General features: G+C 35.6%; 1 protein-coding gene and 1 non-coding gene across 2 annotated transcripts in view; one reads left to right on the top strand and one right to left on the bottom strand.

The window, feature by feature from the left end:
- Positions 1-16,215, top strand: part of DTD1 (D-aminoacyl-tRNA deacylase 1) — a 153,134-nt gene that overhangs the window by 66,687 nt on the left and 70,232 nt on the right. The gene's annotated exons all lie outside the window — the stretch shown is intronic.
- LOC141559221 (U6 spliceosomal RNA) lies at positions 8,776-8,883 on the bottom strand. Its single transcript, XR_012487290.1, has one exon. It is a non-coding gene; the product is annotated as a U6 spliceosomal RNA (small nuclear RNA).

Genomic DNA, 16,215 nt, shown 5'->3' with positions numbered 1-16,215 from the left:
TCTACTCAAATTTCTCAGACAGATTCTTCTTCCTGTAACGAACCGTTGTCTCCAGGCAGTTGCTGTTAACTCTTGTCCAAAGAAGTGACTTCCCTTCCTGCAGAGAGTCCCGTCAAGCCTGATGCAATTCAGAGTCTTCTTCTTTCTCTGAGAGTCCTCTCTTTTATTCTCCCAGAGAATGGGCGTGGGATAATGCAAGGGCTTCTGGGAAGAACCACCCCAGCCAATGAGCTTGCCCCCTCTATCAAGTCAACCTGAGTTCTCACCTTGTAATTGTCCAGAAAACCTGAATTCTCACCTTGTCACTGTCCAGACAACCTCAGTTCTCACTTAGTAATCCTAACATCTCCCCCTTTCTTTTGATTTAGAACATAGGACAGTCATGACCTTGAAACATAAATCCATCAATATGGGAAGTATTACAGATAATTACATAAATGACCTTGAAACATAAATCCATCAATATGGGAAGTATTACAGATAATTACATAAATTACATAAGCATATAGTAACATAGTAACATAACACATGCTAGAAGTATATAACATAATCATAAATTGAAAATTTATAAATGTCCATAAGTCCATTGTCCATTAGTCTCATCTTGTGTGAGGAAGTCCAATGATTCCTGCTGGTTTTAAAGTTCTTTAACAGTCTTCTTATTATCCATGCTCTTTCAGTGTCAGATGTTTCTTAGATCTTCTCCTTTATTTTGAGGTCTTTCTCTTTTTCTGTCTCTCTCTGATGGACAAGGCGAATATGACTCGTTGGCACCCATCTGATTCCTTCTCCTGCTGAAGAAATACAAGCAAACCCTCTCCCCCAGGCAGTTAACCTATCTGGTCCCTTCCATTCACCACTTTCTGGATCTCTCCACATCACCTGGCGATTATCTAAGGACAGTGGAGATGCTCGCACTGGACACTGCCCTTCTGGTGGGTTATAAAACCTGTCTGCCGGAGCCAGTGCATCTTTGTCAAAAATTAGAAAATTAATGGTATAGAGAACTAAATTTAGAAGTTCCCTAGGGCTACCTGTGGCTCCCCCTTTCTTTTGTTTTTGGAGGAGTGTTTTAATATCTCTGTTTCTTCTCTCTACTATTGCCTGCCCTTGAGGATTAAAGGGTATGCCCGTGGTATGTAAAATCTTATACTGTGCACAAAAGTGTGTAAAATGTTTGGACGTATATGCAGGTCCATTGTCTGTTTTTATTGCTTGTGGCATACCCATAATTGCAAAAGCTTGTATAAGGAATTCAGTGACCACTCGGGCTGTCTCTTTTGCTGCTGGCATTGCAAATGTGAATCCTGAAAAGGTGTCTACCACGACATGAATAAAAGATAGACGACCAAAAGATTTATAATGGGTCACATCCATTTGCCAGATTTCATTGGGTCTCAAACCACGAGGATTCTTCCCTGGAGGGAGTGTAGGAGCATGGAAAGGAAGACAAGCTGTACAGCTTTTTACTATGCTCCTAGCTTCCTCTCTTGTGATTCCAAATTGTAAACGTAAAGCTCGAGCAGCCTGATGATATTTAGAATGAGATTCTTGTGCTTCCTGAAATAAAGGACTACTGGCTAACATGGTTAGAAGGCTATCTGCCTTTGAATTTCCATCAAAAATGGGACCTGGAAGTCCACTATGTGAGTGGACATGCAAGATATAAATCTTGCCTGGATGTTTTCTCACTTGCTCTTGAAGTTCCTTAAAGAGCTGATAAATATTGGAGGCTGCAAATTTTATTTGGGCTGTGGCAATTCTTTGTACTACACCTACTGAATAGGCTGAATCAGTAATTATATTTACGTCTCCTGGGTAATAAATAAGAGCTAGCATGATAGCAAATAATTCATTCTGTTGAGTGGATTGAAAAGGAGTCCTGATTACTCTCTTTATGGTTAAATCATGAGAGTATATGGCACAAATATTTTCTTTGGAGGCATCTGTAAAGATTGTTGGTCCTTTAAGAGGAACCTTAGAAACCTTTTCTTCAAAAATCCATCGCCAATTATGTAGTAGCCGGGTAATCTTTAATGGAGATCCATGTGCAAAATTTGGAGCGGTGGCCAATAAAATTTGCCATTCTGGGATGGTCTCACAGCATACATTAATCTGTGCATTAGTATAGAATGTGTATATTTTTTCAGGACTTATTCCAGATAATTGTGTTACCCTCTTAATAGCCTTTAATAAAATCCTAGCCACAAGCACTGGGTAAGGTGTAAGGCTTTGTTCTGGTTGTGCTGGGAGGTTCACCCACTCAATCACTCTGTCTCCTTGATGAAGGACTGCTGTGGGTGCCTCTTTTGTAGCAAAAACTGATATTTCCAAGGGTTTTTGAGTGACTCTTTCAACCACATTGGATAAAGCCAGTTCAACTTCTCTCAAAGCCTTTTGTGCTTCTTTTGTAAGCTGGCGTGGTGAATTTAAAGCACTGTCTCCCCTTAAAATGTCATATAGGGGTTGTAGTTGATTGGTAGTTAAGCCTAACACTGGACGCATCCATTGGATATCTCCTATTAATTTTTGAAAGTCATTTAAGGTGTTCAACTTCTCTGTTCTTAAAGAAAGCTTTTGTACTGTGAGTGTCTTAGGATATACTTCATATCCTAAATATTGAAAAGGAGCATGTCTTTGAATTTTTTCTGTAGCTATATGCAGTTTGTAGTACTTTAATGTTTCCATGGTCCTTTGTAGACATGCCTCTAACATTTGTTCCTCAGGTGCACATCCCAAAATATCATCCATATAATGTAACAATATTACTTTTGGAAAGGCTTTTCTTACTGGAGCAAGAGCAGCTGCAACATACATTTGGCACATAGTAGGGCTGTTTTTCATTCCCTGTGGCAAAACTGTCCATTCATATCTTTTATAAGGCTCAGCCAAATTAACACTAGGCACTGAAAAAGCAAATCTTTTCATATCCTCCTTATCTAGAGGAATAGAATAGAAACAATCCTTAATGTCTATAACCCATAGAGGCCATTCTCTTGGCAACTGAGTAGGAGATGGAAGTCCAGGCTGAAGAGTTCCCATAGTTTCCATCTGTTCATTTACTCTTCTTAGATCAGTTATCATCCTCCATTTTCCAGATTTCTTTTTCACCACAAATACTGGAGAATTCCAAGGACTTAGAGAAGGCCGCAAGTGTCCTTGGTCAAGTTGTTCTTGCACTATGTCTAATAAGGCCTGAATTTTATCACTTCTTAAGGGCCACTGTTCTACCCACACTGGTGAATCAGTCTTCCACTGAATAGGAACTGGTGAAAGTGCAGGTAGGCCTTCAACAGCAGCCCTGCCTAAAAAGCCGAAGTGCTTATTTGTAATCCTATCTGCTGTAAAATGTCTCTTCCCCACAGATTGATGGGGATTTTTTCAACCACAAAAGGAGTAAAAGCTCCTGTTTCTCCTTCAAATACCCATCTCAAAGGCCTAGCACTAACTTCTGCTGCTATTGATCCTCCCACCCCAGACATATAGGTGTCTGCTTTAATCTTTGGCCAGTGACCGGGCCAATTGGCACCTCTAATAACTGTAAGATCTGCACCCGTGTCTACCAATCCTTCAAATGGTATTCCGTTTATATAAATAGTAAGCATAGGTCGGTCAGCTGTCACAGCTGCTGTCCAATATATTCCTGGATTTTGTTCATTGGAGTCAAAATCTAGGCGACTATCACTAGGTTGCTTATTAGGGGTCCGTAACAATAAGCCTGATGCTACTACTTCTCCTGGTTGATAAATCACACGTTGTCTGCCTGTGTTAGTGACTGGGATATTAGATACACGTTCTCCAGTCTCCCACATCAGTGTATGGATGGACACTGTTTTGTAGGCACTCTCAGAAGGTGAAATGGTCAAGCCTACTGTGCCTGGAGGCAAAGGATCCATAGGCTCAACAGGAACAGATTTCACTTCTCCAGGGAGTATCTCGGTAGTCTCTACTGCACACAACTCTATTTTTCCTAATTTCAATCCCTTTCTTCCATCTGATTGCCTTTTGGCTGATTGATCGTGTCTTAAAATTCTCTGGATGTAACCTCGGCTGCCATCATGCCCCACTTGGGGGGCTGAAGCTGGGCCCCACCTGTCATTTCCCTGTGTCAATCTACATTCGGAGGCCCAGTGGAGGCCCTTGTGACATTTTGGACATGGAGTTTTAGGTCTTCTCTCACCCTGTCTTCTCACTGTATCTCCATATCTACACTGAGCTCTTAGATGCCCAATTTTTCCACATTGAAAACATCGCCGAGTTTCTCTAGAAGGCCCTTGCCATGAGGGACCCTGTCTTTCCACATTCATCATTGTCCGGGTGTAAAAAGCATTTGTTCCCACTGTAGCACAGCGTCTTATGATCTCCTCTAAAGGAGCATCTTTGTCTAATCCCCATATAATTCTTTTGCAAATCTCATTGGCATTTTCCTTAGCCAGATGTCTGGTCATTATTTCTGTAGCTGCATTTTCTCCAATAGTTCTTTTGACAGCAGTTTGCAAACGTCCCACAAAATCTGCAAAAGGTTCATTGGGACCTTGCTGTATTTTAGTGAAAGCCTCTCCACGATCTTTCTGTCCAGGAAGGACACCCCAAGCTTTTATTGCAGCCTTAGCAATTTGTTCATATATTGTCATGGTATAATTAATCTGTTCCGAATTCTCTCCATATTGACCTTCACCAGCTAAGTGCTCAAAAGTGAATTGTGTGTTAACTCCTATTTCCAAATTGCATCTGACTTGAATTTTACATAATTCATGAAATTCCGCAAGCCATAATAAATTTTCTCCAGGTTCCAGACATGTCCTTGCTATGGATTTCCAATCATTCGGGGTTAGGACTTCATAAGACAAACCATCTAGTAACATTTTGACATAAGCTGATGTAGCCCCATAAAGGGTACAACCTTTTTTCAAATCCTTAATTTTATTCAAATCTAAAGGTGCATATCTTCTCCTTTTTTTACCTACAGAGTCAGTATTTTCAATCACAGGATATGCATGTATAAAATCACTTATATCCTGTCCTTCTCTCTTAGCTTTAACCAATGCTTTTTCTAATCTTGTCATAGGCTTAGGCTTCTTCACAGGCAATTCTGTTTGTGTTTCTGCCTCTTCCCCTCTTTCTTCCTCCATCTCTGAAGGTGGGGTTGATGTGGGCCTGTCAATAATCTGTTCTCTAGGCAGGGTTGAAGCTTCTTCAAGAGAATCATACCATAATTCCTCATTTAAATCCTCTTGCTCTAGGGAAAGATCTTGATCTTTCCTTTTTTCCTCACACTTCCTCCTCTGTTCATTTTTAAAACTTTTCCTTCTCCTACAACTTGCTTGATAGTTTAAGGCTAATTGAACTATGTTGTAGATATAAAATACTTCTGCAGAAACTGAACGAGGCCCATTTTTTGCTTGAAATTCTTTCATTTCATATCCCACTAGCTTCCATTTATCTACATCTATCTTTTCTTCCTCTAAGAACCAAGGGGATGTGCATCTTAATGCAGCCAAGAGTTTAGCAATCTGTACCCAGGTTACAAGTAAACTCTGCTCCTCAATTATCTTGATTATACTCTCTATAGTACCACTCCTGAATGGGGGTGGAGCTGAGGTTGCTTCTGGGGCTGGGGTTGAGTCGGCTGAGGTCCAGGGATTGAATTTAGCTAACATCTGCCCCATTTCAGCTATAAGAGATTCCTGGTTTAGCCCTTAACAAGTTAAGTTCCTTATTTATCTATTAGCACGCTCACTTAATCTTTAACAAAGTTTCCTCGTTACTCACGGTTCTGGGTCAGAGAGATTGAGATCTAGATCGGAAGCTTTTCCACTGGAATCAGGATCGTGTCTGCCCCACGTTGGGCGCCAAATGTTGCGAGCTGTCGTCTCCAGAAGCTGCTGGATCGCTCTCTGGGAAGAGATCTGCTGTGTCTACTCAAATTTCTCAGACAGATTCTTCTTCCTGTAACGAACCGTTGTCTCCAGGCAGTTGCTGTTAACTCTTGTCCAAAGAAGTGACTTCCCTTCCTGCAGAGAGTCCCGTCAAGCCTGATGCAATTCAGAGTCTTCTTCTTTCTCTGAGAGTCCTCTCTTTTATTCTCCCAGAGAATGGGCGTGGGATAATGCAAGGGCTTCTGGGAAGAACCACCCCAGCCAATGAGCTTGCCCCCTCTATCAAGTCAATCAGAAAACCTGAATTCTCACCTTGTCACTGTCCAGACAACCTCAGTTCTCACTTAGTAATCCTAACATAAGAATATGAAAAGAAGAAAACAAGTGGCACAGTGGCTAGAGTAGTGGTGCTGGAATTAGGATGACCTGAGTTCAGATCTGGCCTCAGACACTACACTTAGGAGTTCTCTGACCCTGGACAAGTCTTAATCCTGATTGCCTCAAAAAAAAAGGTAATGAAATATTACAATATTAAAAATAAAGGAATGAAAGTTTAAGAGAAATTAGGAAAGATCTGAACGAATTAATGCAGAGTGAAGTGAAAGGAACCAGAATAATTTATGCAACAATAACATTGTAAAAACAAACAGCTTTCAAAAAAAAATTAAGATTTCTAATCAACATTATGACAATTCCAGTGATTCCATGACAATGGACAATCCATAATTAAATAAGCTATTTATCTCCTCACAGAAAGGTAGTGGCCTCATAATGCAGAATGATATACATTTTTAGATATAGTGAATGTGGGAATGTAATTTGACAATAAATGTTATAAAGATTTTGTATTTTCTGGGAAGATAGATTAAATGATGCAAAGTGAAGTGAGCAGAACCAGGAGAACAATGTATACAATAACAACAAGATTGTAAAGATAATCAACTAGTCTGTATGTGCTGTTAGGATAGTGTGATGAAATGTGTTTATTAAATTTTTTAATTAAAAATTTCACTTTATTTTTTAAGCCCATATTTTCTTCTAATTAAATATTTTTGTACATATGGGTCTTTTTCTTTTTTTATTTGTTCTTTGGAGTTATAGGCTTAGTTATGGTCCTAGTAGTCTCAGATACTTTCCAAAATGACTGATTAATTCAAAGCTGTACTAAGTATACATTTTTTATTTAGGCCTCCTTTGCCTTCTATTTTTATCAGCTTTGCCAATCTGATGGGTGAGATATGGGACCTCATAACTTCTGTAATATGCATTTTTGGTAATCATTAGTAATGTGAAGTGTATATATATATATATATATTTGGTAATCATTAGTAATGTGTAACACACACATACACACATACACATTAGTAATTAGTAACACACACATACACACGCACACACACATACACACACACATATGTTGAGGTTGACTTGCCCAGGGCCACATAGCTGGGAAGTGTTAAGTGTCTGAGGCCATATTTGAACTCAGGTCCTCCTGACTTCAGGGCTGGTGCTCTATCTACTGCGCCACCTAGCTGCCCCTTATATGTTTTGTTTGAATGATTATTGATAGCTTGGATTTCTTCCTGAGAGAACCTTGTATTCATATCATTTGACCATTTATTAATTGAAGAATAACTCATTAAAAATTTGATTTAATTTCTTATTATTGGAGAAACTTGCTGCAAAGATTCTTTTTTAACCATTTGATTATTTCCCTTTTAATTTTAATTGCATCTCTTTTGTTTATGAAAAAGTTTACTTTTATATAATCAGAAATGTTCATTTAAATCTTCTATGAGCCAATCTTTCTTTCCCTTTCTACAGATTGAGTTAATATATATATAAAATGATTTGGAAAACTTAAAGTACTATATCAATGATAGTTATTATTATTATTGTTATTGTTCATATCACTAGATCCAAAAGATAATTTCTTCCTTGTTTCTTTAATTTCTTTTTGAGGTAGTCTTTTATATCTTAAGTTGTATAAACATTTGGATATAATCTGATGCTTTTCTTTGATCTTCAGTGGAGTAGTGGTAGAGAGCTAGGATACTTCCACTTTTCCATCTTTGCTGATCATTCACATATCTTTTAAAATTTTTAAATGGAAAGCTGTATTCTCCTTATTCTACATACTTTAATTTAGAATAAATAACTAAACAGCTTCTTCCTCATTAGGGCAGCAGACAGGGAGCAGAGAAACCCGAATCTCTGCCCTTAGACATTGCAGAAGCATATGGAGTTGGGAAGGACAGTGTAATGCTCTTATTAACTCTGGGAAACGTGAGGAATTACAGAGCACGAGGCCTGGTGTAGAAAGGGGGCTGCCTCATCAGGAAGAGCAGCATGGGGTTTTTCTGCTATTACCTCATTCTCATCAATGCCAAGGGCTAACTTAGTAAAGTTAGAATGAATGAATCTAGGGATACTCAAGAAAGTTCCAGAAGATAGGAGTTTCTTGAAAAAAATCAGGCCCTTCCTAATATTGTCATTTTTGTCAGTTGCATTTTAGTCATTCAAACATATGTGAGAGTCATAATGCAGTAAGGCTGAAGACAACCAACTGGAGATTGTCAGTTTTAGCATTTTTATCCAGAATTTATTAACTTGAATAAATTCCCAAATTTTGCCTTGCTGTCTTCTATTTTTTTTTTATTTCACCTTCTTTTTCCTGAAGTTTTAACCCTTCCCTAGTAAAAGAGACAAGGATCTTCCCATCAAATTCCTTTAGCAAGTACTGCAGTGCTCATCATTAAACTCATGTATATTACTTTAAAGCTTCATTTCTGTCCCTGTTCTATAAAAGTAGAATTTGGCTACCTATTCTTTACTCTTACTAATGACATAGTGGATGTACTTCTGAATTTCTTTCATTCCAAACAGCTTATTCAGAAAACATATAGGACATATCACAAATTTGCATGCCATCCTTGTGTGCCATACTAATAATTATTTCACTGTATTGGTCCAGTTTTAGTATATGCACTCATAAAGTGAGTACTTGCATATCTTTTCAAGAACATCTTTTCCTTATTCCCTTATTCCCTAAACAGGTAACAGGTTGTGTCTTAACTATAAGCTATTAATAATCAATAAAAAAGAGAAACTTGGGATATTATAAGCCTTACATTTCAAAGTAAAAAGGTAAGCTCAGTTAATACTATCATCTGCTATATTCCTGTTAATAAAATATATAGCTTGGAAACTAATTTTAAGATGTATAAACTAAACCTAAAATAATCAATGTGATAATAGTTTATCCTGCATATGGAAAAGGGAAAAGAGAAGGAAGGAAAAATGGAAGGGAATAAGGAAAAGATGTTCTTGAAAAGATATGCAAGTACTCAGCTTTATTGTTTACCACACGACTCTGCACTGTTTTTTAAGGTCCAGATGATGAATTGCACTCTTACAAAGTTAGTGCCTAGGACAAAACGTGCCTTTGTATTTTTAGAAATGGTGCATTGGTGAAACCCTAAAAACCAGTAATTGAATGCTTTTCATGAATTCACTTATTTTGTGTCAGAATGTTGTTGGTAGATAACTTTAGTGGCTATGGATATTTTTCTTGGAAGGAGTTATGATATTAAAGTTAGAAATTTCCTTTAAATTTTGTTAAATGTAATATTTACCTGTTTTCTCAGTTTACAAATCAAAACTAGACTTTACTGTTAGTTGTTTAAGAAAATCAGACTATAAACTTTTTCTTCTTGGCATGTTTTTATGGTTTATATTTGAAGTTAGATTACATAGTTTGGTATATGGTATGTGCAAAAGACAAGAATATTGTGGTATTACAATTCTGTTGGCTCTCTATTTACTATTCATCTGTACTGCTTATGCCAAGGCATTCCTATTTTTAAAAGTAGCAAGCTGTACTTGTGAAACATGTGGGTAGGACATGCACAGTGGCAATGTATCATTTTCCAAAGTACAATATGTTAATAGCCATATGTTATTATTACTTTTTTTTCAGAATATATTTGGCTCATCATTCATAATGTCTAAATCATTTTTTGGTACTCCTGCACTGAAACTGAAATTTTATTTGTTTTCTTGTGTTGTCTTTGCTCGTTTCCTGATTATTTACATTAATTTACAAAATTAATTAATTAATTAAAATTAATTTACATTTACATTTATTTACAAAAAAGTGTTGTTGGGTTTGGCTTTTTTTTTTTTTTTGGTGGGAGAGAGATGTCTTATTCATCACTTCTGAATTCTTTAAAGGGTGAAGAAGAAATGCTTTTCTTCCCTTGTTTTACGATTCTTCACTTAAACTAAATATATACTTAGGTCACATGGAGTCATTTCCTTAAATCCTGTCTTCTCCATGAGCACTAATTATGGAAATTATCAGACCTATTTTAAAGTTCTGGTACTAAGTAGAAGTAGTTATTGTAGCTTTGTGAATGGGCTGTTAAGTTGCATGTAGTGACCCCTTATGTCACTCTTGATTTTTTTCAGACTTCATATCCAGGATATGTAGTTAAGAAAGCCCTAATGTGGGAAGCATTGTGCTTTCTATACATTGGCTCTTGGATCTGGGAATTGTTTTCATAAAGGAACTTGAGAAATCATCTAATCTGACCTATTCATGTTTTGTTTTGTTTTGTTTTGTTTTCTGAGGCAATGGGGTTAAGTGGCTTGCCCAGAGCCACACAACACAGCTAGTAAGTATCTGAGACCACATTTGAACTCAGGTCCTTCTGACTTCAGGGCTGGTGCTCTATCCACTGCGCCACCTAGCTGCCCCATACCTATTCATTTTATAGAAGATGAGAATCTCAGAAAAATTAAATGAATGGTAGAGTTTAGACTGGACCCTAGATTTCATGATTCCCAGTGCAGGACTCTTTTTACTAAGCCATGCTCTCTCTTTTAATTCTTCCAATTTGCTCATACCACAATGTCTCAAAATATATTCCTTGAAACTCAAAGTATCTTTAAAGCATTAAAAGAGATTTCATAAATTGAGTGGATGCTCATCAGGTAGAGAGTGGCTGAATAAGTTATGGTATATGAATGTTATGGAATATTTTTGTTCTATAAGAAACGAACAGCAGGAGGATTTGAGAGAGGCCTGGGGAGACTTACATGAACTAAAGCTGAGTGAAGTGAGTAGAACTAAGAGAACATTGCACACAGCAACAGATTATGTGATGATCAACTGTAATGGACAACAAGGTGATTCAGACCAGTTCCAGGGGTCTTGTGATGGAGAGAGCTATCTACACCCAGAGAGAGGACTATGGAAACTGAGTGTGGATCAAAGCATAGCATCTTCACTTTTTTTTCCTAAATTAAATTTTAAAAAATTTAAACAATTTAAATTGTTTGCATTTTGTCTTTTCCTCATTTTTTCCTTTTTGATCTGATTTTCCTTGTGCAGCATGATAATTGTGAAAATATGTTTAGAAGAATTGTACATTTTACACTTATTGGATTAATTGCTGTTTAGGGAAGGGGATGGGAGAAAAGGAGAGAGAAAAAAATTGGAACACAAAGTTTTGCAAGGGTGAATGTTGAAAACTTCTATGCATATGTTTTGAAAATAAAAAGCTTTTAAAAAAGACTTCACAAAAGAAAAATTCTAATGTTAAATAAGCACATACATTTAACAGATTTATCCTCTTTCTTGCATTTGTTGTTCTACATTGTGTTGTGCTGATGAAGAAAACAATAACAATAAAAATAATCTACCAGAATTATACAAATTGGGTAAAATGTGAAAAACAAAGCTTGAGTGAATAATGAATAACAAAGTGGATACATCCAGGAAGGTGACAGAAACTAGAGTTTCTGTGCATAACTGGAAAGTAGTGAGTCTGGATAAGAGCTGTAATTATTGGCTCAAATACTTTACCAAAGATCATGGATTATTAACTAAGCACTTAACCATTGTCTTCTCTTGTGCTGGCTTGATTCCACTTTACTTTATTTCTTTCTTTCTTCTTCTTTTTTTTTTTTTTTTTTTTTTTTTTCTTCTTCTAATTTTGTGTGAAGCAGTTGTGGTTCAGTGACTTGACCAGAATCACACAGCTAGTAAGTATCAAGTGTCTGAGACCTGTACCAGGGCAGGTACTCCTATCCCCTGTACCACCTAGCTACCCCATCTCAACATTTTAATGGAAGGTATTACCTTGCAGGAATTTTCCTCCAAATATAGATGAATTATGTATTTATGTACTTTATACGAAATGTTCATTTATTTGATCTACAAAAAAAAAAATCTATAAACACTTAAAGGAAATTGTTGTATTAGGAATGAAAAGGTTGTGCTGGGGGAATAACGAGCAATTTATTATTGATTTGGTAATTACTGAGGAAGCCACCTGGAAATGCCTTGTCATTTACGTTGCATTGATTAATTACCCGGAAGCCTTTAATTCTGTTTCCTTTCTTGTGGTTTAACCATGTATTACAAATATGTGAAATAAATCCAAATATGATAAAATTGTTAAAATATTTGATGTACAAGTGGGAAAGGTGGGGGAGTGGATTAATCTTGAGTCTGAAAAACCTGAATTCAAATTTTAACTCAGATACTTAAAAGCTTTGTGATTCCTTTTAAGCCAGTTGTCTGCCTTATTTTTTCATTTGTAAAATGGAGATAATACCACTTCTCAGAGTTGCTGATGATTTAATGAGATAGAATTTGTAAAAATGCTTGCAAACCTTAAAGCAGTAGCAATTAACAATTATAATAATAATAATGATACATACCATATGTATAATGTTGAGTAGTTGATATAAAATGCCATCTTCCAGAGAGGTAGTTTGAATCCTTTATAGTTTTGCTTAGCCTTCCACCTGGTATTGTTACTCTTGTAAAGAACCGTGAATGATATAAAACAAAGATCTGACCATATTACTCCCTTATACAATAAAATCTAATGACTCTCTATTAGCTCCAGTATAAAATGTAAAATCCTCCATTTGACTTTAAAAACCCTTTATAACCTGGCCTTTTGCTACCTTTTCAGTCTTCTTATACCTTAATCCCTTCACACATTTTATGATTCAGTAATTCTCCCTTTGCTGTTCCTTGAACAAGATATTTCATCTCCTAATCCTGTGCTTTTTTCAGAAAACAGTTCCTGTTCTCAACAAGGTCATATTCTAAGTAGGAGAGAAAATACATACAAGAAAGTGCAGCTGTAGTGTAGATGAAAAGGCCAGAAGTTTTAAGGTTGAAAGGGTACGATGGATGGACAGAGCCACAAACTCTTTAAGTTATGCAGTTTGTTTAGATGATAATGCCAAATGAAGGCCGGGTTTAGAGGCAAATGTGTGGAGAACCTTAGGACTCATTAACTAGGCAGATAGTGCCAACAGAAGCAGGCGACCCATCCAAGTCCTGTCCAAAGTCAGCCTAGATAAAGGCAAACAAGAGAGGGCCACTGGCATTTTTCCAGCAGCTCTTGGTGATGACCATCTGTCCTAGATGAGTTCTATAACTTTGTCAGTATAGATCATTCCCCTAATAACACTTATTGAAACCCCTTTACCATTTTAGTAAAAGATTTTTAGAAATTTTTGTGTGACCAAAAATTACACTGTGGCCAGTCAGGTGGTGATTCTCCATGAAGTCAGGTCCCCTCCCCCCGCTCTGTGTCCAGACAGCAGTGGACCCCAAATTGAAATCTTTGTCTTGCTAGGACTTTCTATAGCCTATATTCCATTAACATAGGATCATAATGAGGAATTGGAATAAGGACAATAAGATTGAAATGTTGGTTAAAAAAAAAATCTACTTATTTTAAGATGAAGCTTTTTTTTTTTTTTTGTTATCCTCAAAGTAATGACTACATATAAACACAAGAAGGGCCAAATTCTCCTACTGGTTGGTTAGATGAAAATTCTTAATTTAATTGGCAAATGAGTTACTATTTACTGTAACTGCTGGTTCCACATATAAATGATGTGGTGCTGACTGATGGAAGATCTGTGTTTTCTTTTTCTTTTGGTGAATGAAACTTTTATTTACACAGTGTATCTAGAAGCACATACATAAGTTCTTAAAATTATTTTCCAAAAATGTACAAGAAATTGCTATTAATTTTATTTACAAATCAAAACATATTAAAATCAATGGACTTTGGATAACTCTCATTCTGTGATGTGCTCAATACAAATGATACACACCTGTTTTGAAACATACAGAAAAGTACAAACTACAGCATTCTGGAATGCAGGTATTAATTTCCTGGCCCTCCATTACCACTATAAAATTCTTTTAATGCAACATATATTCTTAATATAAAATTTTGTAAGAATTTTTCATGATTTGTGAATATAGCATTTGGAACACTTCAAATACGCAACTACATAACATTTTTCCATGTTGTGATTATTAGTAAAAATGATGTTTATAAAAACATTCTTACAGGATTAAAAAAAGTATTAAAGGAAACCAAATTTGCGACTACTATACCAGTAATTTTAGTTTAGGATTTAAAAGTTATTCCTGAAACAGAAGATTGTTCCTTATTAGTATATTGTTGAATATACTATCTATTCAATAGTTCAACAATACTATCTATTACTGATAGTGTGATTCCATTTTCAAGTTCATAATTCACATACTATGAAATGCAGTTAGGATTAAAATAAAATCATCTTTCTGAATTAGTCACAAAGTAACATCTCTTATCATGAAAACTATAAAAATTTTTAAAATTGCATTTCTGAAGCAGTGATCTTAAGGAAAATATTTAGACTTTTGTGGCACTAGCAAAACTTGAGACATTGCATATTCGTTCCTTACTTAAGACTTTACTGTAATTTCCTATCCTGTTTCAATAATACTGACTCAGGAATTATATTCATCATATTCCAATAATTAAGCCTTTTGATACATTATTTGCTTTAAGAGAAAGATGGTTGATTTTAAATGGCTTATTCAGAAATTCTAGATTTAAAATTTATTTTTCATTCTATAGTTGTTTTCTAACCTAAGGATTTGCCTTCCAAACTTGGGAGTACTGCACCAAGTAGAATGAGAACAATTTTTCCTTTATGATTTTTTTTTTAAGATATCTTCAAGTATTTTCAATAGTATTCTGTTACTCTTCAATTTACTCAGGAGTGTACTAGAAGTGTGAAAATAGCTCTTGTCATTTCCATATTTTATGAAGATTCATTTTCCTCCCATTATTATTATTGGCAAAAATTGACACAGCTTTTCTATTTATTTTCTTCTCATAAGCAAAGATTTTGCCAGCAGAGATTGGGCTATACTTGTGTGACACACAAGCTGTTATTTGATATAGTTTTCTAAAAGTCAGTTAGATTAGGCAGAGAAGAAGAAAAACAATCAAACTGCATCATGGAAATACAATAAAAGGGTGACCGATGGCTTTGTCTTACCATTTTCAATCAACTTCCTTTAACATCACATAACCTTTTTAGTTATATTGTACTGCCTCAGCCGACAATGACTAAATAGATGGAATGCATTTGAATCTCCACTACATTTATAATTACGCATTAGTTTATTGGTATGTTTTTAAATTTTGAGGACATATTACAGCTTGAGGGATAAAATTATATTAAAATATTATTTTATATTAAGGGCACACATGAAAATGTTTTTACAAGTGGCAGTGTGAATTGAATACTATTTGTATTCCAAAAACACAAAAGAAAAATATAAAAACATTCAGGCAAACCAAGTCAAAAAAATAAAATACAAGCTTAATTCAGAATTCAATGATCAGATCTCAAACACAATAAATATATGAAATTATTTCAAAATGCTGGTTTTAGACTATGTTCAAAATTATTCCATGTGACTGGATTGAAATATATAGATTGATCTAAAAAAGACCTTTGTTTTCTTGGTGTTAATTATTAGACCAAAATTACTATAAGCAGCAGAACATTTATCCATATTTTGTTGCATCTTGACTTTGGAGGTGCATTGAGTGCACAATCATCTGCAAACAAAAAATCATGTGCCAATGCTCCCTCCATTTTCATTTTGACTTGTAGCCTTTTCAAGTTGAAGTTACCATCTGAGTAGTAGCTAAATTTGATTCCATCATTTATGGATGTAGAGGTAGTTTATAATGAGAATTAAGGACCCTTCTGTCTTTGTTATTGTTAGAATCAGGCTTACTTTCTGTATTTTTAAATTTTAATTAATGAATGACTTACTCTGATACTGAATTGTGTGAATGTAAAATATTTACATGTTAGAAGATTATTTGACAATTAGTGTTGTCAACTGTATATTATTTGATTCCTTTCTTAATTATTCCTTTTCCCTCATTTCCATTAATTATTATTTAAAAAAAACTGGTAGGTTTAAAAAAAAAAAAAAGGCAAC

This window comes from Sminthopsis crassicaudata, chromosome 2, assembly GCF_048593235.1.
Source record: "Sminthopsis crassicaudata isolate SCR6 chromosome 2, ASM4859323v1, whole genome shotgun sequence".
NCBI lineage: Eukaryota > Metazoa > Chordata > Mammalia > Dasyuromorphia > Dasyuridae > Sminthopsis > Sminthopsis crassicaudata.
Note: the sequence above shows the minus strand (reverse complement) of the source record. Positions and strands in the feature narration are given on the sequence as shown.